The sequence below is a fragment of the Coregonus clupeaformis genome, chromosome 24, assembly GCF_020615455.1.
Source record: "Coregonus clupeaformis isolate EN_2021a chromosome 24, ASM2061545v1, whole genome shotgun sequence".
NCBI classification, from domain to species: Eukaryota; Metazoa; Chordata; class Actinopteri; order Salmoniformes; family Salmonidae; genus Coregonus; species Coregonus clupeaformis.
The window spans coordinates 52,079,741-52,098,559 of record NC_059215.1 but is presented as its reverse complement, the minus strand read 5'-3'; the positions used below and the strand labels follow the sequence as shown (position 1 = coordinate 52,098,559).

Genomic DNA, 18,819 nt, shown 5'->3' with positions numbered 1-18,819 from the left:
ACAATTTAATCAATTTTAGAATAAGGCTCTAACGTAACAAAATGTGGAAAACGTCAAGAGGTCTGAATACTTTCCGAATGCACTGTACACTTCCATTATTTAGTTTTTATTGTGAGGCTTTTGGGCGAACTAGGGCAAAACAGAGAAAACCATCCTGTTCATGAGAGTCTGAGCTTTAGACAGAGGGGTCAGATTAGTGTAGACAGAAGTAGGAAGAAGAGACTGTACCAACTTCAGGTGAGCCTTATGAGGCTTGTGAGCATCCTAGTGCCAAACGGAGTCTCAGCTTTCAATAGAGTGGTGATAATAGTTTGTAGGCCAAACCGGACGCTACAGACATTTTTGTGAGAAGACCAATTTTCGGGATGTCTCATGGTCTGACAAACACCGCTCTAGCTCTGCCACCTTCCACCGCAGATATCGGCAGATGTGGTGGATTGAGAAGCAACCAATGCAAAAACCCACATATCTCTATGTCACACCCTGATCTGTTTCACCTGTCTTTGTGATTGTCTCCACCCCCCTCCAGGTGTCGCCCATCTTCCCCAGTATCCCCAGTGTATTTATACCTGTGTTCTCTGTTTGTCTGTTGCCAGTTTGTTTTGTTTCGTCAAAACTACCAGCGGTTTTCCCCTTGCGCCTGTCTTTCTCAAGTTCCTGTTTTCTAGTTTTCCCGGTATTGACCATTCTGCCTGCCCTGACGCTGAGACTGCCTGCCGTTCTGTACCTTTTGGACTCTGATCTGGGTTACTGACTTCTGCCTGCCCTTGACCTGTTGTTTGCCTGCCCCCTGTTTTTGTAATACACTTTTGTTACTTCGACAATGTCTGCATCTGGGGCTTCTCCTGAAACGTGATACTCTAGCTTAAACAGACAGATTTTTATGGGGATTTTTGTATTATGTTAATTAGACTTATCCTGAAGCCACAGCGCTCTCTTCACAATATCTATTTCCTTTTGTGGGAGCATTGCAAAATGTTGATTGGGATGTTTGACCTGGTTTGACGTACATTGTAAAACAAAGAAACTTTTCTGCATGGTTTTTTATTTCTGCATGACAAAAAAATCTACAAGGAAATTAGCTCTTTATCAATGGGGGTCAATGGGGAAGATGGATCGTTTTCCACAAAGGTGGGCGTGGTCTAGGGGAATGCCTTAACCGTGGTATATTGGCCATATACCATACCCACACATACCTTATTGCTTAATTATAGTATTTGTTGAGTTCTAATGAATGGTAAGAAAACCTTCCTATCCCATGACAAATGATACTGTTTTGATAGAGCTATTTAGTTTTGTGACAGGTATTAAGTTAGGACGGTGTAGTTTTGTCAAACACACTTCAGTTTAGTGGGTCTACATACAGTTTTTTTGACAAAAGTGGTAGAGCAATAGAGAAATGAATATTATTGCAACACAAAACAAGAAACAACTGCACTAAACATGTATGATGAATTTAAAACAGTGCTAAACATGTATGAGGCTTGAAAGTAGTTTATTGGGCAATCAAAATACTACACGTCACCCATATAGAATTACACCATTTATTCACTTCATTTATCCAGTAACCAATCAATCATGTTTCAAGACAAAGTATGTTTATGCATAAAATGTACACTTCTTTCAGAAACACTAAACTAGTGCTACTCAGTATTTGAAGGACAGGCTTTTGTAATAATTTTGTTTAATTTTTTGTTAATCAGTGATTGTTTGATTGATTGACTGATATAGTAGTCTTATTGATGATGTCACAGTAAGCTGATGGTTAATTCCATAAGGAGACTGGAGAGGATCTCCGACGGCCCCATGCTGGTCGCTTCTCACCCCGTTCTGCGAAACAATTTAGAAAGCAATATAGCTGCTTCATCTTCAGCCACTGAGGAAGAGAGATTTTCCATTTTAGCAAATCATTTCAAATAAAAACCAGACCACTCAAACACTTACACAGATAAAGTAGTATAATTATTGTTCACTTTACAAAAAGTAGTTTTCACTTTTCACCAAGTCTAATCACATGACATTACTGGTAAAGTCTTTGATCTCATCCAGCTGCAATGTGTAAAAACGGAATAATGCACAGCAGCATTTTGCATCAGAACACTCAACATTAGATATTGTAGTTGAGAGGTAAGGAGTGCCAATTTGACTTAGGGCATGATTAGGTGCTATGACAGTACAATACAATATAATATTTTAAATACATGCCAAAACTTTCCAATTGTATTTCCAACTAAATTACAATATTCACCCCTACTTGTATTTTTAAAGAACATTTTTCCAAATACTTGCTTCGAAATGTATTTGAAATTAATAGAAATAAAAATAATTAGTATTTGAACCCGGATTTGGTACTTTTTTCACACACACACGCACACGCACACACACACACTAGACGTACCTTCCATGGGGACAGCTTCATTGAGTGTACTTGCTGCTAACAGGACACTCACAAGAGCGAACAGCAGTATCACAATCTGGATCTTCATCCTTTATTAAAGCACAGATAGCACAACAGGTCAAAACACACACAGGGTCCTCTTTCTCTGCCAGAGCACAGAGAGCACACCAGGTTAACAAAAATGCACAGTCTGCCGTGACAGGGATGGACCGAGTAGTGTCCAGCTGTATACAGCTTTCACATTTGAGAAAAGAAGTGGCTCAGTGAAAGCAAACTTACCTCTGAGTTGGAAGATTCTGGTTGATGCTGGTTGTCTGCTGATGTCTTCTGGACCTCAGTAGTAGAGTAGTGGAGTGTCTCTCTGTCATCTCTGTCTTATACTCTCTCTGCAGATACCTGCCCCGTCCTGCCACACCTCTCACAGTCAAAACACAAACCAGTTTACATCACAGCCATGTCAATAATCTCTGTCATGAACACCCTTGAGGGTATTTCACCCCCTGAAAAAAGAATGTGTACGCTTGTTTTAGTATTTTTTTTCAATTGGTTTTGCACATGCACTCAAAACAATCATGATATCCTCTATACAATAGTTTGTCATTTGTCATTGCAAATGCTCAACGGTTTTCTACAAATTACACAAAACATTAGACACAACCCTATACACATAAAGCAAACATCTACTATGTAAAGAATGTGAAACTTAATAAAATATTTTGTTCACGGTCCATATTATCGATTAATCTCATAACGCTATATCTCTACCACCAACATGTCAACTCTTTGCATGTGATCGACGAGGATGTTTTTAGTTAGTGTTTCTTGAGCAATGATGTGACTAATGGTAAGATGACCTTATTTATTAATTTCTAAAATGTTCTATAAGCAAAATCCACTTGGACTTTATGGGGTATTTTGTGTAGATCAGTGACACAAAATCTCAATTGAATTTATTTACATTTCAGGCTGTAACAATAAAATGTGGAAAAAGTAAAGGGGGTGTGAATGCTTCCTGAAGGCACTGTATCTAAGTTTTCAGGGGGTGTTAGTTAATATAGCAAAATAAATCTTCTCATTAGATGACAAATGGTACTGTTCTGGTAGTAATATACATTTGAGACAGGTTTTGTAAGTTCTGATGGTGTTAGTGCATTTTGCAAAATAAATGTGTTGTTTTTGGCAAACACACATCAGTTTAGTGGGCTGCATCAACTGTTTTGCAAAAGTGAACCCTGATTCCAGAAAAGTGTTCAAGCAATAGTAACAAACTATAATATATTTGTTGCCATAATGTAATGAATGGTGAGACTACTTTGTCATTAGATAACAAATTCCACTGTTGAGATACATGTATGTATTTTAAGTTGAAGCACCAATCATAAATGTCATCTCAGGCCTACAGCGTGTTCTCGGCCAAGATAAACCAATAACATCTGTACTTAGGTAACACTTTCTTTAAGGGATAGTCAATATGCGGACGTCGGTAAGGGCCTGGAGACGTCCTGGTAGAATACACTCTAGGGCTAACATCACCGTCATGTGAGGCCTACAGTGTGTTGTATGATAAGCTATTGCCAATAACAATTTTGAGGGTTTTAGTTAATGAAAAATACATTTTCTAATCAGATAAAAAATGATACTGTTTCGATAGTTATTTAAAAGGAAACCCTTCACCAATCACCATAGTATTATTTTTCAGGCTATTTATCAACATTTGATCCCAAAATGTTTGAATAATATTAATTTTAATCCAACGGTTTGAAAAGTACTTTTAAAACTATATATAACTTCTTGGGCGACATGACCAAATTCACATAGAAATTGAGTTATAGATCTTTCATTCTAATTGAAAGCAAGTCTCATAAGCGGTAGATCTGTTCTATGTGCGCTATTTCTATGCTTCCCTTCCCAGTTTTTTTTGTTGCCCTTTTTACTTTTAGTTTTGTACACCAGCTTCAAGCAGGTAAAATACAATATTTTGTGTTATACAAAATGTTTCCCAGCGGTTTAGATGGTACAGTGATTTTCTACACAATGACTGCTTGTTTTGTCACAAACTGAAATTAGGCAAAATATTTTATCAACCAGGAAATGGTGAAGCGATTTCTGCATAGTTAATCTTTAAACGTTCTTTCAAGCAACAATACTCCCAATTGGTATTAGATAGAATGTCGTGTCCCCACCCACCTTGGTGGAAAACAACACGTGGTTACCTCGGTTACCCCAATGGCTCACAGCAAAAACGTAACCTTTTTCAAACTCTATAACTCTATATCTCTACCACCAACATCTCAACTCTTTGCATGTGATTGTTAACCTCCCTAAATATATATCAAATAATAGTAACTAGTGGAGTGTTTGGTTTTTTCATAGTTTATACAGTACATCATTACATTGGGAAATGTATTTAATAGGGAAAATATTCAATGTGATGTAGATTAAAACCTATGGATATACAGACAGTAGCAAAACATTTGAACAGTCGTAATACAGCATGGAACACTTTTACAATTCCAGTAACAAAGTAGAAAACAGTGTCCTGTTTTGGTGCTTGATCCTAATTCAGACAAAAAGAACACTATAAAACGTTTGATTACCATCTCGTACCATTTACTCTTGTTCATATATGAGGATGCAGCCCCCACCATGCTTTAAAATATGAACAGTGGTACTCAGTGATGTGTTGTGTTGGATTTGCCCCAAACATAACGCTTTGTATTCAGGATAAAAAGTTCATTTCTTGCAGCATTACTTAACTGCCTTGTTGCACACAGGATGCATGTTTTGGAATATTTGTATTCCGCCATCTCAAATGGACGGAGATGGCGGACAATGGACAGAGATGGCGCCGGAGAAGATGGCTGCCGTTTTACAGCCCTCTAACCAATTCTACAATTATGTGAGTTTTTTCGCGTTATTTGTAATTTATTCTGTACATAATGTTTCTGCCATCGTCTCTTATAACCAAAAAGAGCTTCTGGATATCAGGACAGCGATTACTCACCTCGTATTGGACCAAGATTTTTTTCTTCAACGAGTCAGACGTGAAGGATATCCTACAGACACCCGACAAGGCCCAAATCCCCGTCATTCGCAGGAGAAAGAGACTGAGATATCGTGGACGGGGTGCCTTGTAAGGATCCGACGGCGAGCGAGTAAACTGCCTCTTCCATCAATCCTATTAGCCAATGTTCAATCATTTGAAAATAAATTAGATGACCTAAGATTACGGTTATCCTACCAATGGAACATTAAAAACTGTAATATCTTGGCTGAACGACGACATGGACAACATACAGCTGACGGCTTTGGTGACTAAACGGATGGCACTGTGATAGACTACATCCAATTTGCTGAGTAGAGTGTTGGAGGCTATTTTGTTAATGACATCGCCGAAGTCAAGGATCGGTAGGATAGTCAGTTTTACGAGGGCATGTTTGGCAGCATGAGTGATCATCCTTGAGATGTTTCCAATCAGGCCTTTATGGTAGAGTGGCCAGAAGGAAGCCACTCCTCAGTAAAAGGCACATGACAGCCCACTTGGAGTTCCCAAAAGGCTCCTAAAGGACTCTCAGACCATGAGAAACAAGATTCTCTGGTCTGATGAAACCAAGATTGAACTCTTTGGCCTGAATGCCAAGCGTCACATCTGGAAGAAATCTGGCACCATCCCTACGGTGAAGCATGGTGGTGGCAGCATCATGCTGTGGGGATGTTTTTCAGCGGCAGGGACATGGAGACTAGTCAGGATCGAGGGAAAGATTAACGGAGCAAAGTACAGAGAGATCCTTGATGAAATCCTGCTCCAGAACGCTCAGGACCTTAGACTGGGCTGAAGGTTCACCTTCCAGTAGGACAACAACCCTAAGTACTGAGTAAAGGGTCTGAATACTTATGTACATTTGGTATTTCAGTTTTTTATTTTTTGTACATTTGCAAGAATTTCTAAAAACGTGTTATTGCTTTGTCATTATGGGGTATTGTGTGTAGATTGATGAGGGGATAAAAACAATTTAATCAATTTTAGAATAAGGCTCTAACGTAACAAAATGTGGAAAACGTCAAGAGGTCTGAATACTTTCCGAATGCACTGTACACTTCCATTATTTAGTTTTTATTGTGAGGCTTTTGGGCGAACTAGGGCAAAACAGAGAAAACCATCCTGTTCATGAGAGTCTGAGCTTTAGACAGAGGGGTCAGATTAGTGTAGACAGAAGTAGGAAGAAGAGACTGTACCAACTTCAGGTGAGCCTTATGAGGCTTGTGAGCATCCTAGTGCCAAACGGAGTCTCAGCTTTCAATAGAGTGGTGATAATAGTTTGTAGGCCAAACCGGACGCTACAGACATTTTTGTGAGAAGACCAATTTTCGGGATGTCTCATGGTCTGACAAACACCGCTCTAGCTCTGCCACCTTCCACCGCAGATATCGGCAGATGTGGTGGATTGAGAAGCAACCAATGCAAAAACCCACATATCTCTATGTCACACCCTGATCTGTTTCACCTGTCTTTGTGATTGTCTCCACCCCCCTCCAGGTGTCGCCCATCTTCCCCAGTATCCCCAGTGTATTTATACCTGTGTTCTCTGTTTGTCTGTTGCCAGTTTGTTTTGTTTCGTCAAAACTACCAGCGGTTTTCCCCTTGCGCCTGTCTTTCTCAAGTTCCTGTTTTCTAGTTTTCCCGGTATTGACCATTCTGCCTGCCCTGACGCTGAGACTGCCTGCCGTTCTGTACCTTTTGGACTCTGATCTGGGTTACTGACTTCTGCCTGCCCTTGACCTGTTGTTTGCCTGCCCCCTGTTTTTGTAATACACTTTTGTTACTTCGACAATGTCTGCATCTGGGGCTTCTCCTGAAACGTGATACTCTAGCTTAAACAGACAGATTTTTATGGGGATTTTTGTATTATGTTAATTAGACTTATCCTGAAGCCACAGCGCTCTCTTCACAATATCTATTTCCTTTTGTGGGAGCATTGCAAAATGTTGATTGGGATGTTTGACCTGGTTTGACGTACATTGTAAAACAAAGAAACTTTTCTGCATGGTTTTTTATTTCTGCATGACAAAAAAATCTACAAGGAAATTAGCTCTTTATCAATGGGGGTCAATGGGGAAGATGGATCGTTTTCCACAAAGGTGGGCGTGGTCTAGGGGAATGCCTTAACCGTGGTATATTGGCCATATACCATACCCACACATACCTTATTGCTTAATTATAGTATTTGTTGAGTTCTAATGAATGGTAAGAAAACCTTCCTATCCCATGACAAATGATACTGTTTTGATAGAGCTATTTAGTTTTGTGACAGGTATTAAGTTAGGACGGTGTAGTTTTGTCAAACACACTTCAGTTTAGTGGGTCTACATACAGTTTTTTGACAAAAGTGGTAGAGCAATAGAGAAATGAATATTATTGCAACACAAAACAAGAAACAACTGCACTAAACATGTATGATGAATTTAAAACAGTGCTAAACATGTATGAGGCTTGAAAGTAGTTTATTGGGCAATCAAAATACTACACGTCACCCATATAGAATTACACCATTTATTCACTTCATTTATCCAGTAACCAATCAATCATGTTTCAAGACAAAGTATGTTTATGCATAAAATGTACACTTCTTTCAGAAACACTAAACTAGTGCTACTCAGTATTTGAAGGACAGGCTTTTGTAATAATTTTGTTTAATTTTTTGTTAATCAGTGATTGTTTGATTGATTGACTGATATAGTAGTCTTATTGATGATGTCACAGTAAGCTGATGGTTAATTCCATAAGGAGACTGGAGAGGATCTCCGACGGCCCCATGCTGGTCGCTTCTCACCCCGTTCTGCGAAACAATTTAGAAAGCAATATAGCTGCTTCATCTTCAGCCACTGAGGAAGAGAGATTTTCCATTTTAGCAAATCATTTCAAATAAAAACCAGACCACTCAAACACTTACACACGTAAAGTAGTATAATTATTGTTCACTTTACAAAAAGTAGTTTTCACTTTTCACCAAGTCTAATCACATGACATTACTGGTAAAGTCTTTGATCTCATCCAGCTGCAATGTGTAAAAACGGAATAATGCACAGCAGCATTTTGCATCAGAACACTCAACATTAGATATTGTAGTTGAGAGGTAAGGAGTGCCAATTTGACTTAGGGCATGATTAGGTGCTATGACAGTACAATACAATATAATATTTTAAAATACATGCCAAAACTTTCCAATTGTATTTCCAACTAAATTACAATATTCACCCTACTTGTATTTTTAAAGAACATTTTTCCAAATACTTGCTTCGAAATGTATTTGAAATTAATAGAAATAAAGATAATTAGTATTTGAACCCGGATTTGGTACTTTTTTCACACACACACGCACACGCACACACACACACTAGACGTACCTTCCATGGGGACAGCTTCATTGAGTGTACTTGCTGCTAACAGGACACTCACAAGAGCGAACAGCAGTATCACAATCTGGATCTTCATCCTTTATTAAAGCACAGATAGCACAACAGGTCAAAACACACACAGGGTCCTCTTTCTCTGCCAGAGCACAGAGAGCACACCAGGTTAACAAAAATGCACAGTCTGCCGTGACAGGGATGGACCGAGTAGTGTCCAGCTGTATACAGCTTTCACATTTGAGAAAAGAAGTGGCTCAGTGAAAGCAAACTTACCTCTGAGTTGGAAGATTCTGGTTGATGCTGGTTGTCTGCTGATGTCTTCTGGACCTCAGTAGTAGAGTAGTGGAGTGTCTCTCTGTCATCTCTGTCTTATACTCTCTCTGCAGATACCTGCCCCGTCCTGCCACACCTCTCACAGTCAAAACACAAACCAGTTTACATCACAGCCATGTCAATAATCTCTGTCATGAACCCCCTTGAGGGTATTTCACACCCTGAAAAAAGAATGTGTACGCTTGTTTTAGGTTTTTTTCAATTGGTTTTGCACATGCACTCAAAACAATCATGATATCCTCTATACAATAGTTTGTCATTTGTCATTGCAAATGCTCAACGTTTTTCTACAAATTACACAAAACATTAGACACAACCCTATACACATAAAGCAAACATCTACTATGTAAAGAATGTGAAACTTAATAAAATATTTTGTTCACGGTCCATAATATCGATTATTCTCATAACGCTATATCTCTACCACCAACATGTCAACTCTTTGCATGTGATCGACGAGGATGTTTTTAGTTAGTGTTTCTTGAGCAATGATGTGACTAATGGTAAGATGACCTTATTTATTAATTTCTAAAATGTTCTATAAGCAAGAATCCACTTGGACTTTATGGGGTATTTTGTGTAGATCAGTGACACAAAATCTCAATTGAATTTATTTACATTTCAGGCTGTAACAATAAAATGTTGAAAAAGTAAAGGGGTGTGAATGCTTCCTGAAGGCACTGTATCTAAGTTTTCAGGGGGTGTTAGTTAATATAGCAAAATAAATATTCTCATTAGATGACAAATGGTACTGTTCTGGTAGTAATATACATTTGAGACAGGTTTTGTAAGTTCTGATGGTGTTAGTGCATTTTGCAAAATAAATGTGTTGTTTTTGGCAAACACACATCAGTTTAGTGGGCTGCATCAACTGTTTTGCAAAAGTGAACCCTGATTCCAGAAAAGTGTTCAAGCAATAGTAACAAACTATAATATATTTGTTGCCATAATGTAATGAATGGTGAGACTACTTTGTCATTAGATAACAAATTCCACTGTTGAGATACATGTATGTATTTTAAGTTGAAGCACCAATCATAAATGTCATCTCAGGCCTACAGCGTGTTCTCGGCCAAGATAAACCAATAACATCTGTACTTAGGTAACACTTTCTTGAAGGGATAGTCAATATGCGGACGTCGGTAAGGGCCTGGAGACGTCCTGGTAGAGAATACACTCTAGGGCTAACATCACCGTCATGTGAGGCCTACAGTGTGTTGTATGATAAGCTATTGCCAATAACAATTTTGAGGGTTTTAGTTAATGAAAAATACATTTTCTAATCAGATAAAAAATGATACTGTTTCGATAGTTATTTAAAAGGAAACCCTTCACCAATCACCATAGTATTATTTTTCAGGCTATTTATCAACATTTGATCCCAAAATGTTTGAATAATATTAATTTTAATCCAACGGTTTGAAAAGTACTTTTAAAACTATATATAACTTCTTGGGCGACATGACCAAATTCACATAGAAATTGAGTTATAGATCTTTCATTCTAATTGAAAGCAAGTCTCATAAGCGGTAGATCTGTTCTATGTGCGCTATTTCTATGCTTCCCTTCCCAGTTTTTTTTGTTGCCCTTTTTACTTTTAGTTTTGTACACCAGCTTCAAGCAGGTAAAATACAATATTTTGTGTTATACAAAATGTGTCCCAGCGGTTTAGATGGTACAATGATTTTCTACACAATGACTGCTTGTTTTGTCACAAACTGAAATTAGGCAAAATATTTTATCAACCAGGAAATGGTGAAGCGATTTCTGCATAGTTAATCTTTAAACGTTCTTTCAAGCAACAATACTCCCAATTGGTATTAGATAGAATGTCGTGTCCCCACCCACCTTGGTGGAAAACAACACGTGGTTACCTCGGTTACCCCAATGGCTCACAGCAAAAACGTAACCTTTTTCAAACTCTATAACTCTATATCTCTACCACCAACATCTCAACTCTTTGCATGTGATTGTTAACCTCCCTAAATATATATCAAATAATAGTAACTAGTGGAGTGTTTGGTTTTTTCATAGTTTATACAGTACATCATTACATTGGGAAATGTATTTAATAGGGAAAATATTCAATGTGATGTAGATTAAAACCTATGGATATACAGACAGTAGCAAAACATTTGAACAGTCGTAATACAGCATGGAACACTTTTACAATTCCAGTAACAAAGTAGAAAACAGTGTCCTGTTTTGGTGCTTGATCCTAATTCAGACAAAAAGAACACTATAAAACGTTTGATTACCATCTCGTACCATTTACTCTTGTTCATATATGAGGATGCAGCCCCCACCATGCTTTAAAATATGAACAGTGGTACTCAGTGATGTGTTGTGTTGGATTTGCCCCAAACATAACGCTTTGTATTCAGGATAAAAAAGTTCATTTCTTGCAGCATTACTTAACTGCCTTGTTGCACACAGGATGCATGTTTTGGAATATTTGTATTCCGCCATCTCAAATGGACGGAGATGGCGGACAATGGACAGAGATGGCGCCGGAGAAGATGGCTGCCGTTTTACAGCCCTCTAACCAATTCTACAATTATGTGAGTTTTTTTCGCGTTATTTGTAATTTATTCTGTACATAATGTTTCTGCCATCGTCTCTTATAACCAAAAAGAGCTTCTGGATATCAGGACAGCGATTACTCACCTCGTATTGGACCAATATTTTTTCTTCAACGAGTCAGACGTGAAGGATATCCTACAGACACCCGACAAGGCCCAAATCCCCGTCATTCGCAGGAGAAAGAGACTGAGATATCGTGGACGGGGTGCCTTGTAAGGATCCGACGGCGAGCGAGTAAACTGCCTCTTCCATCAATCCTATTAGCCAATGTTCAATCATTTGAAAATAAATTAGATGACCTAAGATTACGGTTATCCTACCAATGGAACATTAAAAACTGTAATATCTTGGCTGAACGACGACATGGACAACATACAGCTGACGGCTTTGGTGACTAAACGGATGGCACTGTGATAGACTACATCCAATTTGCTGAGTAGAGTGTTGGAGGCTATTTTGTTAATGACATCGCCGAAGTCAAGGATCGGTAGGATAGTCAGTTTTACGAGGGCATGTTTGGCAGCATGAGTGATCATCCTTGAGATGTTTCCAATCAGGCCTTTATGGTAGAGTGGCCAGAAGGAAGCCACTCCTCAGTAAAAGGCACATGACAGCCCACTTGGAGTTCCCAAAAGGCTCCTAAAGGACTCTCAGACCATGAGAAACAAGATTCTCTGGTCTGATGAAACCAAGATTGAACTCTTTGGCCTGAATGCCAAGCGTCACATCTGGAAGAAATCTGGCACCATCCCTACGGTGAAGCATGGTGGTGGCAGCATCATGCTGTGGGGATGTTTTTCAGCGGCAGGGACATGGAGACTAGTCAGGATCGAGGGAAAGATTAACGGAGCAAAGTACAGAGAGATCCTTGATGAAATCCTGCTCCAGAACGCTCAGGACCTTAGACTGGGCTGAAGGTTCACCTTCCAGTAGGACAACAACCCTAAGTACTGAGTAAAGGGTCTGAATACTTATGTACATTTGGTATTTCAGTTTTTTATTTTTTGTACATTTGCAAGAATTTCTAAAAACGTGTTATTGCTTTGTCATTATGGGGTATTGTGTGTAGATTGATGAGGGGATAAAAACAATTTAATCAATTTTAGAATAAGGCTCTAACGTAACAAAATGTGGAAAACGTCAAGAGGTCTGAATACTTTCCGAATGCACTGTACACTTCCATTATTTAGTTTTTATTGTGAGGCTTTTGGGCGAACTAGGGCAAAACAGAGAAAACCATCCTGTTCATGAGAGTCTGAGCTTTAGACAGAGGGGTCAGATTAGTGTAGACAGAAGTAGGAAGAAGAGACTGTACCAACTTCAGGTGAGCCTTATGAGGCTTGTGAGCATCCTAGTGCCAAACGGAGTCTCAGCTTTCAATAGAGTGGTGATAATAGTTTGTAGGCCAAACCGGACGCTACAGACATTTTTGTGAGAAGACCAATTTTCGGGATGTCTCATGGTCTGACAAACACCGCTCTAGCTCTGCCACCTTCCACCGCAGATATCGGCAGATGTGGTGGATTGAGAAGCAACCAATGCAAAAACCCACATATCTCTATGTCACACCCTGATCTGTTTCACCTGTCTTTGTGATTGTCTCCACCCCCCTCCAGGTGTCGCCCATCTTCCCTAGTATCCCCAGTGTATTTATACCTGTGTTCTCTGTTTGTCTGTTGCCAGTTTGTTTTGTTTCGTCAAAACTACCAGCGGTTTTCCCCTTGCGCCTGTCTTTCTCAAGTTCCTGTTTTCTAGTTTTCCCGGTATTGACCATTCTGCCTGCCCTGACGCTGAGACTGCCTGCCGTTCTGTACCTTTTGGACTCTGATCTGGGTTACTGACTTCTGCCTGCCCTTGACCTGTTGTTTGCCTGCCCCCTGTTTTTGTAATACACTTTTGTTACTTCGACAATGTCTGCATCTGGGGCTTCTCCTGAAACGTGATACTCTAGCTTAAACAGACAGATTTTTATGGGTATTTTTGTATTATGTTAATTAGACTTATCCTGAAGCCACAGCGCTCTCTTCACAATATCTATTTCCTTTTGTGGGAGCATTGCAAAATGTTGATTGGGATGTTTGACCTGGTTTGACGTACATTGTAAAACAAATAAACTTTTCTGCATGGTTTTTTATTTCTGCATGACAAAAAAATCTACAAGGAAATTAGCTCTTTATCAATGGGGGTCAATGGGGAAGATGGATCGTTTTCCACAAAGGTGGGCGTGGTCTAGGGGAATGCCTTAACCGTGGTATATTGGCCATATACCATACCCACACATACCTTATTGCTTAATTATAGTATTTGTTGAGTTCTAATGAATGGTAAGAAAACCTTCCTATCCCATGACAAATGATACTGTTTTGATAGAGCTATTTAGTTTTGTGACAGGTATTAAGTTAGGACGGTGTAGTTTTGTCAAACACACTTCAGTTTAGTGGGTCTACATACAGTTTTTTGACAAAAGTGGTAGAGCAATAGAGAAATGAATATGATTGCAACACAAAACAAGAAACAACTGCACTAAACATGTATGATGAATTTAAAACAGTGCTAAACATGTATGAGGCTTGAAAGTAGTTTATTGGGCAATCAAAATACTACACGTCACCCATATAGAATTACACCATTTATTCACTTCATTTATCCAGTAACCAATCAATCATGTTTCAAGACAAAGTATGTTTATGCATAAAATGTACACTTCTTTCAGAAACACTAAACTAGTGCTACTCAGTATTTGAAGGACAGGCTTTTGTAATATAATTTTGTTAAATTTTTTGTTAATCAGTGATTGTTTGATTGATTGACTGATATAGTAGTCTTATTGATGATGTCACAGTTAGCTGATGGTTAATTCCATAAGGAGACTGGAGAGGATCTCCGACGGCCCGATGCTGGTCGCTTCTCACCCAAATAGGTTAAACAATTTAGAAAGCGTAGAAATAAATTCTTCATCTTCAGCCACTGAGGAAGAGAGATTTTCCATTTTAGCAAATCATTTCAAATAAAAACCAGACCCCTCAAACACTTACACACGTAAAGTAGTATAATTATTGTTCACTTTACAAAAAGTTGTTTTCACTTTTCACCAAGTCTAATCACATGACATTACTGGTAAAGTCTTTGATCTCATCCAGCTGCAAAGTGTAAAAACGGAATAATGCACAGCAGCATTTTGCATCAGAACACTCAACATTAGATATTGTAGTTGAGAGGTAAGGAGTGCCAATTTGACTTAGGGCATGATTAGGTGCTATGACAGTACAATACAATATAATATTTTAAAATACAGTTGATGGGATATACGCTACATCGGCAGGAGAGAACGGCTGACTCCGGTAAGACAAGGGGTTGCGGTCTGTGTATATTTGTAAACAACAGCTGGTGCACAAAATCAAATACTAAGGAAGTCTCAAGGTTTTGCTCGTCTGAGGTAGAGTATCTTATGATAAGCTGTAGACCACACTATTTACCAAGAGAGTTTTCATCTATATTTTTCATAGCTGTCTATTTACCACCACAAACCAACGCTGGCATTAAGATTGCACTCAATGAGATGTATAAGGCCATAAGTAAACAGGAAAACGCTCATCCAGAGGCAGCGTTCCTAGTGGCCGGGGACTTTAATGCAGGGAAACTTAAATCCGTTCTACCTAATTTCTACCAGCATGTTAAATGTGCAACCAGAGGAAAAAAAACTCTAGACCACCTTTACTCCACACACAGAGACCCATACAAAGCTCTCCCTCGCCCTCCATTTGGCAAATCTGACCATAACTCTATCCTCCTGATTCCTGCTTATAAGCAAAAACTAAAGCAGGAAGCACAAGTGACTCGGTTAATAAAAAAGTGGTAAGATGACGCAGATGCTAAGCTACAGGACTGTTTTGCTAGTACAGACTGGAACATGTTCCGGGATTCTTCAGATAGCATTGAGGAGTACACCACATCAGTCACTGGCTTCATCAATAAGTGCATTGATGATGTCGTCCCCACCGTGACCGTACGTACATACCCCAACCAGAAGCCATGGATTACAGACAACATTCGCACTGAGCTAAAGGGTAGAGCTGCCGCTTTCAAGGAGCGGGACTCTAACCCGGACGCTTATAAGAAATCCCGCTATGCCCTCCGACGAACCATCAAACAGGCAAAGAGTCAATACAGGACTAATATTGAATCGTACTACACCGGCTCTAACGCTCGTCGGATGTGGCAGGGCTTGAAAACTATTACAGACTACAAAGGGAAGCACAGCCGCGAGCTGCCCAGTGACACGAGCCTACCAGACGAGCTAAATTACTTCTATGCTTGCTTCGAGGCAAGCAACACTGAAGCATGCATGAGAGCACTAGCTGTTCCGGATGACTATGTGATCCCGCTCTCCGTAGCCGATGTGAGTAAGACTTTTAAGCAGGTCAACATTCACAAGACGAATTACCAGGACGTGTACTCCGAGCATGTGCTGACCAACTGGCAAGTGTCTTCACTGACATTTTCAACCTGTCCCTGACTGAGTCTGTAATACCAACATGTTTCAAGCAGACCACCATAGTCCCCGTGCCCAAGGACACTAAGATAACCTGCCTAAATGACTACGGACCCGTAGCACTGACGTCTGTAGCCATGAAGTGCTTTGAAAGGCTGGTCATGGCTCACATCAACACCATTATCCCAGAAACCCTAGACCCACTCCAATTTGCATACCGCCTCAACAGATCCACAGATGATGCCCTTTCCCACCTGGACAAGAGGAACACCTACATGAGAATGCTATTCATTTACTACAGCTCAGCGTTCAACACCATAGTGCCCTCAAAGCTCATCACTAAGCTAAGGGTCCTGGGACTAAACACCTCCCTTTGCAACTGGATCCTGGACTTCCTGACGGGCCGCCCCCAGGTGGTAAGGGTAGGTAACAACACATCTGCCAAGGGGGCCCCTCAGGGGTGCGTGCTCAGTCCCCTCCTGTACTCCCTGTTCACCCATGACTGCATGGCCAGGCACGACTCCAACACCATCATTAAGTTTGCCGACGACACAACAGTGGTAGGCCTGATCACCGACAACGATGAGACAGCCTGTAAGGAGGAGGTCAGAGACCTGGCCGAGTGGTGCCAGGATAACAACCACTCCCTCAACGTGACCAAGACAAAGGAGATGATTGTGGACTATAGGAAAAAAAAGAGGACTGAGCACGCCCCCATTCTCATCGACGGGGCTGTAGTGGAACAGGTTGAGAGCTTCAAGTTCCTTGGTGTCCACATCACCAACGAACTATCATGGTCCAAACACACTAAGACAGCCGTGAAGAGGGCACGACAAAGCCAATAGGCCCTTTTCACGTGACGTCAGACAACTTCCGTTCTGCCGCGATGCAGGTTATGTTTACATCCGGTGTCGCTCATCTACATGGATGTCTTCTTAAGTTATAAAACATAAGGCAGAATTTTATGTGTAAATAGTGTTAAGGTAAATGTGGAAGGTGAACCTTTGACATTTTTTTCTTTAACTGCAAATTAACTTGTCATATACTGTATATCTCCTATGTACTGAAACACACATTTTGAAAAGGATTGTGATGTAAATGTCGACATGTTTTTCTTTAACTGCAAATGAACTTAATTGTGTTATATACTGTATATCTATGTATTGAAATACAAATTTTGAAAAGGATTGCGATGTTGTAAATGCTCTTACCAAAATCAAAAAGGATTGGAAGCAGTTGCTTGCAAACATATATTTAATAGTTCCATCAGTGCCATGACACATAAGCACATAACATGGTTAATAGTTGGATATTTTTACAATATATCACATTAGGTTCATTAATAGCTATGAAAAAGTTATTACCCTTAACAAAAACATACAGTATAACATTAGATCAATTAAATTACCAACAAAGTTAATTCATATTTACATTTTTTTGTACATACAATACAGTAATATAAAAGTACTTCTATTTACAGCCCATCTAGCTTACTCAGGAAATATACAACTTCCAGTTGACAAAAACATCAGACTAGTTTGTCTCCTTTAATGTCAAGAGGTCCCTGATAGTTCGACATGAGGCAGCAGATGGCCCACAGCTGATTCACTGAACCCACTGTGGAAAGAGGAACAAGCCCATCCCAGATATGGTACTCCTTCACCCTCCGTATGGCCCTCTCGACTAAAATCCTCAGCCGGGCGATGGCCTGGGTCTTAAGAGTGTCCTCCCTGCTGAGCTGAGGAGATTTTTTCAGTGGAGGGATGACGAGTGTTGCCCCCACTTCTGACAACATCCTCTCGATCAGGAAACCCTTGTCCGCCATTAATTCATCTCCGGGTTGAAGTAAATGCAAGATCTGACATTTCCGTGTTATTTCCATGTCGGAGATGGAGCCTGTGTAGAGCTTTGATACAAATGTGATAACACCACATGGAGCTACACCAATCAGCCCTTTAAAGGTGGTGTGATTTTTGTAGCTCGAAAAGGTTTCTGACTGTAGTGAGAGGGAGGATGGTGTTTCACAGCGAATCTCGGTGCAGTCTACTATAACTCTCACCTGAGGGCAGTAGAGCTTGAACTTATCAGGCATTGTGGCCTGCACCTGCTCTCTTGTCATCCACACCGGCAGTGAGCCAAGAAGCTGGTAAAGGTAGCTAGTCCATGTTAAAATGATGCGGCTAACTGTGGACAGGCTGACCTCAAAGATGGTAGACAAGGTTTTCTCCTGAAGCCCAGCTGCAACACGACACAGAAACATAAATAGTTCATCAATAAGTGGAAGTTTTCGGTGAGGGCTAGGTGTCACATGTGCCGTTTGCTGTGCCTTAGACCAGTATACAAGCCGTGAAGCAGAGGGATAAACAGAATCCCAAAACACAGTGAAGACCTCCTTTGAGCTGAATCGTGTGTAGTAGCGATAGTCCTCATCTGTGACACAAAAATTAAAAAGGAGTGGATGCTGCTTCTTAACTGTCAGGTGCTGGATCTCAATTTCTAGGGACAACACTTGCAGCTCCAACTCTCGAATTCTTTGAGTAGCACTGTCCAGTTTACCTTAAGGGGAAGAAAAAGCATACATGTTGGTAGGTTAGTTATTACT

General features: G+C 40.0%; 2 long non-coding RNA genes across 2 annotated transcripts; both read right to left on the bottom strand.

The window, feature by feature from the left end:
* Window positions 1-1,478: 1,478 nt before the first annotated feature.
* Window positions 1,479-2,768, bottom strand: LOC121537375. Its single transcript, XR_005995055.1, has 3 exons — window positions 2,678-2,768; window positions 2,399-2,487; window positions 1,479-1,876 (listed from the first exon to the last, which is right to left on the bottom strand). It is a non-coding gene; the product is annotated as an uncharacterized LOC121537375 (long non-coding RNA).
* A 5,115-nt stretch (window positions 2,769-7,883) lies between these two features.
* Window positions 7,884-9,173, bottom strand: LOC121537374. Its single transcript, XR_005995054.1, has 3 exons — window positions 9,083-9,173; window positions 8,804-8,892; window positions 7,884-8,281 (listed from the first exon to the last, which is right to left on the bottom strand). It is a non-coding gene; the product is annotated as an uncharacterized LOC121537374 (long non-coding RNA).
* Between the last annotated feature and the right edge of the window lie 9,646 nt (window positions 9,174-18,819).